This window comes from Vidua chalybeata, chromosome 2 (assembly GCF_026979565.1).
Source record: "Vidua chalybeata isolate OUT-0048 chromosome 2, bVidCha1 merged haplotype, whole genome shotgun sequence".
Lineage (NCBI taxonomy): Eukaryota > Metazoa > Chordata > Aves > Passeriformes > Viduidae > Vidua > Vidua chalybeata.
In genome coordinates, this window is record NC_071531.1 from 98254405 (window position 1) to 98270738 (window position 16334).

General features: G+C 34.2%; 2 long non-coding RNA genes across 14 annotated transcripts in view; one reads left to right on the forward strand and one right to left on the reverse strand.

Annotated features, from left to right (window-relative positions):
• LOC128783539 (uncharacterized) overlaps window positions 1–16334 on the reverse strand; it is an 85529-nt gene that overhangs the window by 51294 nt on the left and 17901 nt on the right. For 7 of the 11 annotated variants that reach the window (XR_008429202.1, XR_008429201.1, XR_008429194.1 and 4 more), the window contains 3 exons: window positions 12597–13354; window positions 7068–7154; window positions 1675–1826 (listed from right to left, as the gene is read on the reverse strand). This is a non-coding gene — a long non-coding RNA (uncharacterized LOC128783539). Of the gene's footprint in view, window positions 1–1674; window positions 1827–4835; window positions 4968–7067; window positions 7155–12596; window positions 13355–16334 lie in introns of those variants that run through there. The other 4 variants (XR_008429199.1, XR_008429196.1, XR_008429200.1 and 1 more) reach the window with 4 other exon arrangements.
• LOC128783540 (uncharacterized) overlaps window positions 1–16334 on the forward strand; it is a 78734-nt gene that overhangs the window by 15990 nt on the left and 46410 nt on the right. For all 3 annotated transcript variants that reach the window (XR_008429204.1, XR_008429205.1, XR_008429206.1), the window contains exon 2: window positions 11922–11969. This is a non-coding gene — a long non-coding RNA (uncharacterized LOC128783540). The remainder of the gene's footprint in view (window positions 1–11921; window positions 11970–16334) is intronic.

Here is a 16334-nt window from a genome sequence, read left to right on the forward strand (position 1 = left end):
TTTTTTTTAACTGTTCAATAAAATATTACATGGGAAAGCTTAAAAAATATAGTTTGCAGTTGTAACTTCAAACTGTAAAATTAATGTTCCATTACAAAAATTCTTAAATTAATAGACACGTTGAGAAGCAAGTTCTCACAAGTAAAACAAGACAACTGTAGGTTTCAATTGCAAGTAAAAGAAGCTTTAGTATTTTTTCTCCATTTATTTAACTGATTAAGGCATCTTGTAATTTAAAACCATTATTCTTTCTTCAGGAAACACTTTGGATCAGAAATTACATTTCTGACTTACAGAAGTCAAGTCACACAAGTTTCAGAGGTGTCTCAAAAGCAGTATTCACTTCTATCCAGAAATTATATTTTCCTATCCTTGTAAAAAACCATAACTTAAGCATTCTAAAGTTATTTGCTAGACACGTTCCTCTAAAAACATCTCTGACCTACACTGGTTTCCTTCTCATAAACTGCATTAATATAAAGATGCAGTGTTATGTGAGTCATATTTTTGAATAATTCTATTCAAGCTGACAACAATCTTCCTTCAAATGGGCTTCTATCATAAAGGTTTTAAGACTTTGGTGGTCTCTTTTTAAGTTAATTCTCAAATAGCATAAGAAGATGCCTCCTACTTCAAAAAGAAACAACAAAAAAAACAACCAACAAACCATAAACTAAAGCCAAGTAAATCTAAATGGTTCAGGTGCAGAATTAAATGAAAAAGTCTTACTGGAACCCTTGGTTCCTTATCAATCAAGATAACAAGATAAAATGAGCCAGAAAAGTGAAGGGCTGCTACTTTTCTTTTTTTGTCTCTGAGGTGTTAGCTGAGTGAAAGTTATTTGATTCTCTGCACAATATTTGCATTTTTAATACAGCTGCATCTCATAATTGAATCTTTTCTAACACAATTTGAGAAAAGATGGTAGAATAAAATGTCCATTTGCAAATGTTCACAGCCTTTCCTGTTGCAGACCCAATATAAGAAAAACCACTGGAAGATGAACACTTTAATTTGAAGACTTTAATTAATGTTTGATATAAACACACAAGTCTTCAAGCATCTAACATAGTACAACAGAGTAATAATTATTAATACCTTTGTCATCATCCTTCAAGTTGAATTTCAAAGAGAGAACAGACATGATAGCCAGTATTCTGAATAGACTAAATTCTGTCAGTATTCTGAATAGTCAAACGATCTTCATTCCTTCAATATTCTTGTTGTATGTTACATATTTTATGCTCTAACAAAAGCATACACATGGATTATTCCCAATTTAATCAAGGCTATGAATGTTGGTAACATGAACCATACATTTTCTTTAATATTGTTTTTGAGTACAGGAAAATAAAATAACTTGAGGTTTGGAGCAGAAATACAAATGATTCTTTCTAATATCACTAACTAATTTCACTTTACGGTTCCATTATCACAGCATAGATACTAGGTTTCATTTTTATTACTAACAGACATTATTTGTCACTGTAAAAATAGCCTGTTAACCACAGAAAGTAAAATTCACCATCAAAGTTCTGGTTTTGTTTAGGAATCAGACTTTTCCAGATATTCTGTCAAGTAGCAAACCCTAGTTATCTATATGTGACTTAAGAGAAACTACATGTATTTTAAATTCAGATTATTTCCCTGTAATACATACAAAGCTATACATACCTGAAGAGCATGTGCTAGAGAGAATTAGAATTCAATAAAAAAGGGCATTGGCAATGCTGAAATTAGCTTCCTGACCAGAAAACCAAGGAGTGTAAGCAGAATAATAGCACTGCTTGCATGAACAGGTAACATGCTTTATCCTTACTGAGGATCTGTAAATAGAAATTATATATAAATAAACTTTAAAATTAAATAAGTGAAAATTAAAATACACAAAGGCGTGCAAAATTCAAGAATACATCTATTAGAAAAAAAAAGAAAGCTGCATTTATGATGATTGATCATGAGTTCAGACTATACAATTTTATCTCCACATTGCAAATTTATTTTTCAAGTTACAACTTAATATTTTGGGCTATCTATTGTGTGAAGCCAACAATTATGGAAGAAAATAGATGTAAGAGCATTATTATGACAGAAACATTTTGTCTAATCTGTTCTAAATTGTCAATGAGGAAGATGCTGCAGCATCACCAGATAACTTCATTCCAGTCTTTAACTGTCCTTGTACATAAAAGGACTTTCCAAATATGTAGCCTGTTCTTTTTGACTGTAAATTAAGATTTTTCTTTTTCTTGTCCTTCTACAGCTGGGTACAAAAGACCATTGGTGACCATCTTCTTCACAATAATCTTCAGATGTCCTACTATTTTCCCCAGTCTTCTCTAGACTAAACAATTACAACTTTTTTGAAATATGCCTTATAAGTCTTGCTTTCCAAAAACATTTTCACTCATGCGTTCTCCTATGGATTCCCCTTCAGCTGAAAACTGAAATAATTTTCCTTTTGTAGACTTTATTTTAACACAGAGATCAAACAATTTTATTCACTGATTTTTATTCTGGCAATTTTGCACGTTCTTTGATTTTGCTTCATCTGTAAAACTAGGTAGTATCCATACTACTTGCAATTTTATGGAACTATAGAGCAGTAGGCCCCACAGACCCTTGAAATAAAATACACCTCTACATCTCTTCAGTAACTTTTTTTGGAAATCAATAATGACAATTTTCTTTGTATACAAATTAAGTAACTTTTTCTTATTTTTTCCTTTACTTCAAAAAACTGGATACACTAGGGATTTTTTTTATATCTTCTTGGTTTTACATTTAACAGCTGAAACAAGAATTATATTATTCTTAATAAATAAGCAGACAGATGGATGGATGGACAGACAGGCATAAATCCAGTTGTTCTTTGAGAATCAAGCATAATAGAAGGGAGATTTGACTCTCAGCCCATATCTCTGTCTATTGTCTCAAAATAGGTAATGTCTGCTGAAACAGAGTTAGAAGGATGCTGGTAGGTGAAGTCTAGGAATCTCTTTTTGATGATTACACAAGTTTGATGATTACTAGTTTGTGGTAAAAATATGTCACATTTTGCATTATTTTCAATGAGTTTTGCATGAATGAAGAAGAAATATTGTAGACCAAGAGAAGTAAAACAGAGGATTTAAGATAATAACAGATCAATTCTGCAGCAATTATCTGTATTCACATTTACTCCCAAATGCCTGCTGTTAGAGAACCCAGTCTCTTTACTTTTTTTTAACCACAGAAGGTTTATTCCAGGAATCTTCAATTTATTTCCTTGAAAAGAAGGTGGCTGGGGTAAGGGGGGAGGCGAGGGGAGATGGAGAAGAAGTCATAAACTGCAGAGCAGTTTATGACATTTAGACCAGATTTTCCATTTCTTTGCTCTACTTCACTTGCGCAGACTATGCAACTATGCCATAATCACATATGAAAGTTCTTCTCAGAAGTGGTTTCTACAGTTTGGTTTGGCTTTTTATTATTCATATCGTTTATTCACAGAGTACTTTCATAATGAATTTCTGAAATGTAGCAGTTGTTCTTTGTAATCTAGTTAATCTATCAATAGGAAAAATATCCCTAAGTGTGCTCTCAACAGGCTAAATGAGTAAATAGGCTGAAGGACTCCTCACAGCACTATGCTCCTGCTCAGAGCCACCCAATCTCAATCTCCAGAAAAGCCTCTACCCTTCAGCCAAACTTCTGAATGCAGTTATCTCCTCCTTCCCATACTTCAATTCAGCTTCCAGCAGCTCCTATAATCTATGTCCCCCCACTTCCTCAGGAAACATTGACAGGCAAACCTTCAACAAGGTTTATTTAAGCTGGAGTGATGGGCATGGAATGTGATCACAACGAACAGAGAAGCAGCCTATGAAGATTTTTCTAGCAGCTCCCTCCTATCTGCCGTAAGATTTTTCAGAATCTCTTTTTGCAGAAGTCTTGAAGCAACTCTACCTCAAAACAGGAACTACCAGTTCTGGCAGTTCAGACATTAGGTTGAGCATATATAATATACTCCAGAAAGAAGTGGATAACTTCAAATATTTTGTTTGGCTGTTTCATGTAATTTTCTAAAACTATACTTAAGGGCATCACAGTATTGCAATTTTATATAATTCACCTGCATTTCCAAAATATAAGGTCATTATAAGAAAGAAACTTCTTTATATGCATCTAGGTATGTAATAAGTGTAATAGATTTGCTTTGTTATTCTCTATTTATGTGCATCTAATTCCAGTTTCTTATATTATTCATTGATATTCTCTTCCTTCTTTTAATGTAGTGTCTAGTATTGGCAAAATCACAATCCTACTGATGTAAAGCAAGCCAAATGTACAGATTTGTATATTCATACTACAAAAGGGATTTTTCGTAATGCAGTTCCCTACTGTGTTGCACATCCAGTCCATGGCAATATGGTAAAGCCAGATCAGCCAGTTTGCTCCTCCAGAAAAGCTGCCTTCATTTCTGCAGAACAGCTTCTCCAAATGCTAAATCTACAGGCAAATTTACGCTGAATTGTTGCTATGATGGTCTATTTTCTTACTAGTGTTCCATTAAGAATAATTTCATATTAAGAACTGTTTCCAAATCCCTACTCCTAATCTTACTTCTCAAACTCTTGGCTATTTTCCTTTGATCTGTAGCATCCTACAATTTTGCCCAACTTCCTTCATTTATGTATTTTATGTCCTCAGCACTCACCAGAGTAGCTGACTGCTTTCAGAATATGTATTTATTTTTATTTGAACTGTTTATTTCCTCTCTTTACATCTAAGTGACTTAAAAGACAATACTCAACTGAATGCTAATTGATCATGGTCCAGCATTGTCTGATGTGCCACATTTTCCTTTCCTTTTTTATTTTCTGTCTTCAGACTTAAGCAGTTAATCCCAGGTCACAAAGCAGTCCATGAAAGTAATTTCATTTTCCCTTTTTGTGCAGTTTTTCCTGCACATAGTTTTCTACAACCTGTAAAATTTGAAATTACTATGGAAATAACTGGTGACCTCACAGGTCAAAAGGTGACCTGGAACCTAATGGTAATTATATCACATACTGAGCACCTGTCCAAGTAAAACAGAGATTGCACTCATTCTGCATATTGGGTTTTTTTTGAAAACTGTATAAATATTCAGTAGAACCCTTATCCCATCCTGTGCATGATGAGGTGACTATTTTATATTGAAGCGTGCCCACTTCAGCATCAGCTCCTTCTCAAAAGTCTCAGAATAAAATATCAGAAGCATATTTCAGGCTTTTGTCCTACAAGGTAGACGGGACCCAAACTGCATTTTGTTAGTGAACGAAATCTATTTACCCAAATGGTCCTATGCCGAGTTCTTTATTGTAACCTTGCTTATCTTGAAAAGAATATTCAGTCAGCTAACAGGCTTTCAAGTTTCCATGTTAAAATACTTCCACATCAGATAAGTACTGTTTTCCCTTCTATTGTCCTCTGACTTTCTTAAATTGCCAATTTTTTCAGATTTTTCAGATTTTCTATTTTCCTTTTAGTTGTCACATATTATATCCAAATGTAATACATTAATTGAAATTTCTGGTCAAGAAATAGTTAGACTGTAAGATTACTGGTTTTCATGCCATTGCATTTTTGATTTAGAGCAAACTAGTACAATTGTAATTACTGCCAACTGGATGTAGTTCCCAAGGTTACATCTGTCTTACTGAGCTGCAGAGAGCTCAGGCACATACTTGAGCTCAACCATGTGATAATCCACACCCTTTAACTGTTTGCCTGCCCTTTGGTATGCTTTTGGCCGAGGTCAACAAGCACTCAGGTAAAATACTGCAAGATTTGAGGAATAGCATGGGTTAGGGAATCTTCTAATGGGCCGCACAAATGAGGCTACCCTGGCTCAGGAGAGCAGGTGGGTTAGCCAGACAAAAGTGATCTGTAGTTTGCTACTGGCTCTTGACTGGGCTGTGGTGCATTTTCTTTTCTATGTGACCTAAGAAATTAAATGCAGCCAAAAACTGGTAGAGAGATACCTTCATTTGATGCCAGTCACAAACCTGCACAGAGGACTGAGCTGTTGGGTGAAGGACAGACCAGCGTTAGGCTGACTGTGACTTCCCCAGAGCAGGCAAATTCTCAGCCTGTGAGTAGGAATGGATCTTGGCTACCTTATGCTACCTCCAGTGAGCAGAACAAAGGCACAGAATCTGGAACCCTTCATATTTTCAGAAACTTTTCTGTATTCTCAATTACCATTATTGTTCACTGTTTCTTCAACTATCTTTTCAAATAAATGATCTGATTCATAGACAGTGGTCTTAAGACTTCCTTTTATTCAGTATTATTCTATGGGGGAAAAATAAAAAATTAACTGCTCAAGAAACTTGAAAAAAATCTGCTTTCTTGTATTCTTTTAAGATTTTCACATACTTTTAGAATATATTAGCAAAATTATACTAATTAAGTGGATAATTAAGCTTTCTTAGATAGCATCACACGGTCTGAGCTCTCGTTCTGTTCTTTCTTTGCATGATGGCAAATTTAAAGTTCCCCTTTCCAGTTCCGTTTCCTTTTCTCCAACTTTATACTTCACTAAACATTTTTTTACAGTGGAATCTCTCTTATTCTATTGCAATATTACTCTGAACCAGCTTTTTGCTATTACTCTTCAAAATCATTCTGTCAGTCTTTCTGTCAGTGATTTTCACAGTATGTTTACACTTTTTCTGGTCTTTTAATTAAAGCAGAAGTATTGTACAGTCATAAGGTCTTCATATTAGATCTAGTATCTCCTTTTCTCCTGATCACTATCAGATCCAGTACTGAATTAACTCTCATTACTTCTTCCAGTTGTTTAAATAGCATACAAAAATCCTGTAACCTATTTTGGAGCACCTCTTGCACATAACTCAAATTCCTCTTTTACAGCTTTTCATATATTTCCATATATATAGCAATATATGTATGTATACCATTAATATAATACATCTGTATATATATATATATATATATATATATATATATATATATATATATATATATAATAATCATGGAGACCCTCATAGGCCTAGAGAAAATCAAACAAATCAAACCTTCAACACAATCTTCATGGATTTTACTTCTTCCATTTTCATTTGTGAAATTATTTCTGCGTCTGCCAGCCATGTGATCTGCAGAATCTGCAAGCAGGGTGATTACTTTATAAATGGTTTCCCTCACTTTTTATTCCTTATATAGCTACAGATAGTAGCTATTATATTCTATTTATGTCTTAGCCAGGCCTGTTTCTAATGCAATCAAAGAACAATTCTTGGAATTTGTAGTGGCATTGCATCTCTCAAGACCACCTGTACCTAAGCTGTATTTATGAACAGAAAGACCTATTTTTTCATTATTATTTCCTGCAGGACTTTATAGATTATGTTTTCACATCTTAATGTAGCAATTCACTCAAATTTATTCTCCTCTGGCAAATGTTTCTCTATGGTTACACTTACTCATTTGCTGAAGTATCTTTTCTGTTTTGTTAGTATTTTCAGTTTTGCTTTCCTTACTGTTCCTAATAGATTTAAAAATAAAGACATTTTAACTGATTTTTTAAAGCGAGAGTTCATCACTCAAAAATCTCAAATCAAAAATACACAAAGTTGAGAAGTTGAGTGTAGAAATAGTATTATCATCAACCTACAAGTCTGAATTTTAGATTAGTAGTATTATCAAAAAAAGCAATAATTTTGTGACTTAAGCTACACCAATACAGTACTCTCAAAACTAGTTTTCTAAAACTGTGCTAAGTCAGTTTGATGTACTTCCTTCTAACAATAATATGCCATTGTTAGAATTGTATTGTTTTTCATGATGAGCAAGGCCTTAGTCCATAGCAACTCTACTGTAAAATGAATACGAGTATTAAGTCATAGATTATTTCAGGATCTGTATTGCCTTATATTGTTAATAGAAAGGACAAATCTTCAGCAACCAGTAATGACTTAAATGTATGCTGTCAATTTGCATCATTTGAGGGTATACTGCAGAAAGCCCCATCAGGTTTTACATGGGATTAATATTCTTTTGTTTTCTGTGGATAATTTTCATATAGTTTTTCTTTATAAATTTAGTTGCAGCCAATGCAACGTAATTTTGGCAAAAACTTACTGCTTCTACTGTTCAACATAAACTCCTCATTGGTGTAATCATTTTAGAGATTCTGAATTTCCTTTGCTTTCTAATCATTGTCTCTAATGTCATCGTCATGCTCAGTACACACATCTGGCAAAGGTGTTTTGTTAATGGGCTCCAAATTATGCAAAGTCCTGCAGGTAACTACACTAGTTAAAAACTTTTAGGCACCATAAATGACTCATTCACACCTCCAATAATTTTCTAGTGTATTGCTGTTATTAGCACCATTATTTTTGCCTATTATTGTCGGTATCAGAAGAGGCTACAGAATAATATTTTACACATATAAAGTAAAATTCTGAACATCACTGTTATGTTTTATCATGGCATTCATTTTACTGCAATCCAAATAATTTAGATTATCTAAAGAACATATAAACCTAATAAAATATGTAGGTATCTATCCCATAAAAAACATTAACTATTATTCAATATTTCTGCTACAGCAGAGAATGATTTTCAAAAATTCTCCTGATTTTATGCATATATACCTTTTAGTTGTCTTTTTCAAAAAATTATATCTCCTTATATTGCTATCAGTACAAGGCACTCTTTCCAATAGCATTTTTCTTTATATGTAAGCAAAACTGAAAACATTTGCCATACCATTTATGAACACAGCATGGTTTCATTCATGCTCTTTTTAAGTTAGCATTCCTATATTGAACAAGTACCATAAGTCTTTATTTTTACAGGAATTTTTATCTCTGTCTCTAGTTACTATTCCAATGATGTAGGAAGCAAGGTCCTTTGATCCTCTAAAGGCATATGTATGATAAAAAACCCTAAAACGGTGTTATGAATTGTTAAGTTTTTTCTCTGCTTTACTGGAAGTCCTAAAATAGCAGATCCATCCAGCATTTAGAAGTAAATATATTCTTGGGTATGTATGATCATGCTCAAGGCAATATTCTAGGCAAATGGATGCAAACATGAGAAAAAAGGAATCAGTATTGGACCAAATGAGTTAGGAGAGACCAGGGTAGAAAAGAACCACAAACTTAGGTTAACAAAAGGAACAAAAAAGGGGAGAAGACAGAACTCAAAAGAAGGAGAGATCTTTAACAGGCATAACAAGAAAATATTACCAGAGGGAGAAAGAAAATAAGTGGACCTTTTAATAATTACTGAACAGAAAAAGAAATTTCATTTTTTAGTAAGTCAGACTTTACCAGTATACAACTTTGCAAGTCTACCCCACATTTTGCAAATGAGCCATGTAGGACTCAGTTGTTAAAATAAAGACTAATGCTGTGTTTTATTAAACTTTTATGTCTTTAATACGGATTTTATACTATTCACATTTAATTTTACATTTCTACAAACATCTTTAAGTTACAGTTACATTGGGAAACCTACACATTTTATATGAAGGCAGAAGAACAATATTTTTTGACTACGCAAACCATAAAAAAATTCATGAGTACCATAGTCTTGTTTTTCTATGTCTTCATTACAATACTATCAGTCAAGAAAATACTGGTATCAGCATCAAAGAAAGGGCCAGCAATCTTCCACATCCGAAGTTAGGATAATACTTTCAACATGGAAAGTAGGATTGTCAGAGAGGTAGCAAGTGAAAAGCTTCAGAAAAGATGGCAGCTGTAGAGAGTCAGGAACAAAAAAAGAAAAAGAAATGGGGAAATATAACAAGATTGAAAAGGACAGGAAAAAACAATATGCAGGAAATAGCAGCAGTAACACTCGTGTTTATTCATATTAGAAACAGTACAAGAACACTGACAGAAAAGGTGAGGAATAAGGCAGCCATTCTTAGAGAGGTCTAATGACAAGATCTACTGTGGTATGAAATGCTCAGTTATTTCTCAATGAAGGTGATAGGCCAGTCACTTAACTTTTAGTTTGAACTAGTCACTTAAGAGCAGGATTCCTGTGAAGTCAGCAAACTAAAATGGGCACCTCCAGAGGGCGATTCATCCCATCCTAAGATTTGAATATTAGACTCTGAATCACATATTTAAAATGTAATTAATTTTGTGAAGTTCACTAGTATTTATTAAACTAGCATTTTATCTTCAAGATTAATATTTATGGATAACAACATCTGGATTAAAATAATAAGTGATTCAGCGTATTTTCAACTTCCTTTAATCTGAACAAGGAAAATTTACTAATGACTTTCATCTGCACAGAACATGTAATAGGTTTGTGCTGCATAATATTTTTTACTACTGAACAGTACTTGTGTGCACTACACTGAGCACAAAAATGAAGTTTGACCCAAATAAAAGAAAGTTTGCTTTTCTGTTAGAACTAATTATATATTACTGGGCTTTAAGTTCATCTGCTGCAAATATAAATTTAAGCTTAATATCACTGGAATTCTCTAGTCCAAACTTTAAGACACAATTAATTAAAGATCACATTTAACTGATTCTTAAAATGGCACAGCTGATATTACAGTAACTTGTTACTAAATACAGTAAATACTGCTTTGAAAAAGTGCTGAAGTCCAATGTCATGGTCATGGACACATAATGGTTATTTTAAACTAACTATAATTAAATAAAAGAGTCATGGGGAAGGGCTGGTTTTAAAGTTGGTATACAGCGCAGTCTGTGCAGGAAACTTCAGTGTGGAACTGGTTTGTGGAAATAATCTCTTCATACCACCTTCACCACTTGCCAGCCCAGATGCAAAGCCAAGACTGTGTGCTTACAGAGCAGCAGTACCAAAACATAAATAATCAGAGAAGGGAATGGGAAAGTGAGCTTTCCTCCTGGGCAGTGATCTGGGGGCTGGAAGACACCAAATGGACAGCTCACTGTTGGTACTTCCTTGTCAATACAGAAAGTCTGAGAGACAAAGGGCTGGGATTGGAGTGGTCTTCCACTATTAACTATTTCAGAATACAGTCATCTTGATACTGCCTATTACATGAGGACAACACAGAGTTGCCAATTACAATGCAATTAAAAAGACATCTTTAAAATCTAAATATACTTGAAATGGGATTTACATGATCTAAACCACTCTAAAATCATGCAACATTAAATAGTGTAACATCAATGCAAAACAGCATAACGGCAAGGGCTTAACCATAAAATAGACCAAAAAGTCTCTTATTTAGGACTTCTAAAAATTTTATCTGCATTTAATTTCATTTTCTTTTTAGAATGAAGAGTACAGTTATGTTAATTTTTCTGTATTCATATCTTTACTGGGTACCCTTAAAAACTGCTGCCCAGTGACATAGACATGGCATAGGAATGGGAACCCTATCACACAGTAATTTATAGCATAGTTCTTATGCTGACCTATCTCTATCAGCAGAAATTAATACACTACATTCCAAAAAGTAGATGTTACCATTCCAAAATTAATTGTGAACTGGCACCATAAGATCTCTCCCTGCCCCACCCATTTTCACTCTCTGTCCTCTTTTAGAGGGGATGTTATTCTGCCATCCATCAGCTCAGGGCTCAGCTACACTGAAGTGTTGCTCAGGTGAACAGTTAAAATGTTTTATGCGCACCACTGCGTGAATGTACAAAAATGGGAGATCCTTATCTCTGTAGTTAAATGGGTCTTTTGCATGGTAATTCATGAAGACCAGTTATAGTCACTGTATGAATATTTGTTAATTGATTAGTTTAAAAAGTATAGGATTTCCCTAAAAATATACTCTTGCTATAATACTATATATACTTATGGGAATCATGCAGAAACTAAGCACATCCATGAAAAAAATTACTGAATGAAACTTTTTTTTCAGTTTCCTAACTTATTTTATTTTATTACAGCTTATGGATGAAATCCACACTGATGTCTAACCTGTAATGAGTGCCAATGTAAGTAATCATTGTTCTACAGCTACATTTGGTTATGAATTGATTGACTTTGCCTAATCCTGCTGAGTAACAGCTAATTAGCAGGTTTTATTTTCAATTTCAGTACTATTACAATTAGGTTTCACATAGAAATTCTGACAGTCTTTACTGTTACTGCCTGCCTGCTTGTGCCTAATGCTAGTGACTAGAATTAACAGAAACATATATTTTAAAAATGGTTTTGATTTTTTTCATGTCTAGGGTTTTAAGACTAACTTGGGAAGACAAACATTGGGGTAGTCATCATTTCAGCAGGATAATGAATTTTGTGATTCAGGTTGGCCCTGAAAGTCAATTTAAATCCTTCCTTAGAAGTCACTGTGCTAAAATAAAAATGTACAGAGAGTAAAGTACAGCTCAGAACAGCAGTTAGAAAGCTGAAGTCTCATTCTGTTTTCCATGTAAGCATAAAGCATAACATATCTGAGCACTATACAAAAAATATTACTGGAAACACTCACCTGACTCCTCTCTTTCACCCTATTATTTCTCCTATGCTCATTAAGTTTTTTTTCATCTTTTCTTCTGTAAAAGAGAATAATTTCCTTCTCCCCATTTCAGTTTCTTTCTATGCTTTTTCCTACTCACCTGCACAGTTTCTCGAATTCCAGAATTTAAAAGAGCTATGGATCCAATCCTGGGGTTAAATACCAAGTCCTGAAAGTTGTAGCATGGCTGAAGATCAATAACTTAAATTTTAAGTGTTAGTGTTCTCTTACTTCCAGCAAAGATATAAAAACACTAGAATAAAGTTCAGCAATGAATCTATTTAGATAACTGCAACCTTAGGATGAGATCATCATTCTGTAAAGAGCTATGCTTATACAGCAAAACAGAACAATTTCTATAAATTTGAATGATACCATTATCTCTGATACCTTCTTTTCATGTTTAGCTGTTATGAGAAGGGCATGTCCACTTCTCTCCTTTAGTGCCATTCTAAATGATGCACACTGTGCTTCAACAAATTAAAAGATTCATAACTTTAAATATTTATAACCATCTTATTATAAGATATTTAGGAGATAAAAATAGCAAGAGCTAAGACTAACATCTTGTACATAAATATAAGTATTTTCTGTCCTGTAACGATTAATAAACATTTATTACCTGCATCCATGACATACATTTTTAAATGCCAGGTCTTGTATACATAAAATCCATTTGTATATAATTTTTTCAAGTAGCTTAATAGCCATAATATCAAATGTTGTTTCACACATAGTATCAACATTTGATGTTTCATTGACACAGTAACAGGAAGCCAGCTCAGTGTAAGTTACTTTGTAGAAGATAGTGCCAGAACTTCAAGGTGTTACTTCTCAGGAATCATGAACTCCGGCAGTCTTTAAAGATAAAATGACATATGACAAACAATAAAAGTAAAGCAAATTTTTAGGGACCAATGTTGACTAACTAAAAGAATTATCTCTATATCCAATATAGAAATCTGACCAAGAGAAAACACAAAAATAGTTTCCTTTTAAAATAACGTACCCTCTTAGAAAAAGCACTAAACCAACCCAACACCCCCCACCCCAAAAGTATGCTTTATTTTACTATTATTGATCTTGGTACATAATCTATTTGTATAGTCATGTGCTGACAGGATTATTAATTACTGAGTTCTAAACTTGAGCAGAAATCATCTATCTTGTTAGCTAAGTTTAGTCATAGACATAAGTGTGCAATCATAATCAATGTTGAGAAGGAAAACTGTTAAATTAAAGCTGAAGACTTATGAAAAGATCAGTGCCAAAAACAAACAAACAACAAAACAAACTACTGCATTTTAAAAAAAAATTCATTTAAGGGGATGCCCTATGACATTGCTTTCAGTCTTTCTGCAGACTCTTTAGTCTTCACAAACAACTTTTTGGGGATCAGCAAAATAATAATTATGAAAAGCAATCCCTCTGTCTATAAGCTTCAATTTAACACCAGTAGGTGTAATAATCCACTGGATTAATTTATTGTTAGGAAGATCATAGATCACAGAAAAAGACCATGCTTTAGAAATCAAAAAGACCATGCTTTAGAAATCCAAGACTTTTTTCCTTCTGTTTAGTAAGACAAACATTATCTAAAAGTCATAACTCATCATGTGGAAAAATCCATCACGTTCTTATGAGTTACATAGGAAAGGGAAAAAGGAATAAATGAATTCATCTACACTCAGCAGATTTCAAATGATGGGACATGTCCCACTTGGAGAAGATGCCAACTGTACATTGTAAAGGAGAAGCATTACCATTGTGCAGCCAGCTTTCCACAGCATCTCATTTGAATCATTTTGTATTCACTGGTGAGGCCATGCTGCCAGTACTGTGTTCAGTCTGGGGCTCCTCGCTACAAGGACATGGAGCTGGGGCATCAGAGAAGGGCAGTGGAGCTGGGGAAGGGTCTGGATCTCAAGTCCTGTAAGAAGCAGCTGAGGGAGCTGAAGTTGTTCAGCCTGGAGAAAAGGAGGCTCAGGGGGGACCGTATCATTCTCTACAACTGCCTGAAAGGGGTGGTGGAGCCAGGTGGGGGTCAGTCTCTTCTCCCAGGTAGTAACCAGTAACAGGATAAGTGGAAATGGCCTCAAGTTGTTCCAGAGGAGGTTTAGATTGGATATTAGGAAACATTTCTTCACTGAGAGGGTTGTTAAGCACTAGAGCAGGTTGTCCAGGGCATTTAAAAGACATGTGGACACAGCACTTAGGGACACAATTTAGTGGTGGAATTTTACTGTTAGGTTTATAGTTAATTTGACAATCTTAAGGGCCTTTTCTAATCTAAATTATTCTATTCTGTGATTCATTTGTCCATCTGCATCTGCAGTGCAGAACTCCACAGATAGGAGGCTGAAGAAAGTATAATGGGACACAAGACAAGCTTTAGATGTAAAAGATTTATAGGACCATTTGTACCTTTGCATGTAATTGCTCCTGGAGTAAGCAGGGAAGTAGGTTTTCCACTTATAAAGGTCATGTGCAGAAACTGGAGAAGAAGCTGAGGTTCCAGAAGACAGGTAAGGGTGTAGCTAGGAAAAGTGTGGCATGAGCTAGACTCAGATAGAGATCTGTAGCCATGTTCTCTAGTAAAGTGACTTTCAACTGACCTCAGTGTATTTATCCAACTGTGATCTTTCCAACTCTTACTGAAACCCCTTCTCTGATACCTATTCCGTATTCTTCATTCTTATGCACTTATCCTCAGACCTAACAATACACCCCGTCACTGCTTCTATACCCATATGCCTGGCCTGGACTCATAAATCCCTCTCTCCTGTCACTCACAGGTAAACTCAGGAAACCACCTTTCCCCACAGTACAGCAGAAGTCACTCTCTCCTTCTTCACAAGTTGCTTTCTGATACAAGGCAAAGATTCCCCTCAATCTCATATTCAGCTTGTAGCTCAAGCCTGAGCAAAGACAACATCAGAATCATGTAAGCTAGCAACAGGTATTTAGCAAGATAATATAAAAACAAGCACAACCCCCCTTATTTCCAGATTTGTATCAAAAGACATGAGTAAGAAAAATAGAACATAAAAAGATTAAACAGAGCACCTGTCAACTTGCTTTATCCTTTTAAGAAAACTATTGTCAGTATTTGTTTCTAGCATTTTGTTTAAATTTCATACAATACATTACAGTGATTTTAGATCAGACAATATTTTTTTAAGATAAACAAATTTATACCACTTGAATACAGCTTATTGTTTAGTGTACCTCAAACTTGACACCACCACAATTCCTAACAAAAATATGCACAGGAGATTGTTGGAAAAGCTAACATCTTTGCAAATTACTTATGGATGTGCTTGTATGGTACTCGGGAAAATGGGAAGTAAACTATGTCAAGGGCAACTAAAAGCACTGATAATATATTTTATGATGCTGGAAAAATTTCAGTAGTAAGAAAAAAGTAATAAGAGACATGATATGAGACAAAGAAGCTTTTTACAATGTAAAATTATCATTCAGGGAAATAAAAGAAGTTGGTCAAATACAACTGTGATTTTGAAGAAGTAACAAATAGGTAATAAGACATGCTAATACTTGTAAGGAAAGTTTATGCCCGTTAATAATGACAGAATGGAAAATTCTAAAATCTGTTTTTCTGGCAATGAGAAATCAGGCTTTAATTCAAAGAAGGATGTATAGTGTAGTGTAGAGGAGTTGACAAGTTTATTTTTGTCAAATGAAGACCCAAGACTTGAAAAATCATACTTACTTACCAGAAAACGAAATCTGCTAGTTGGGAATATATATGAAAAGTAGGACTAGTGAAGAATTTCAGGGATACTCAAAGACAATATGATGATTCATAACCCCATAC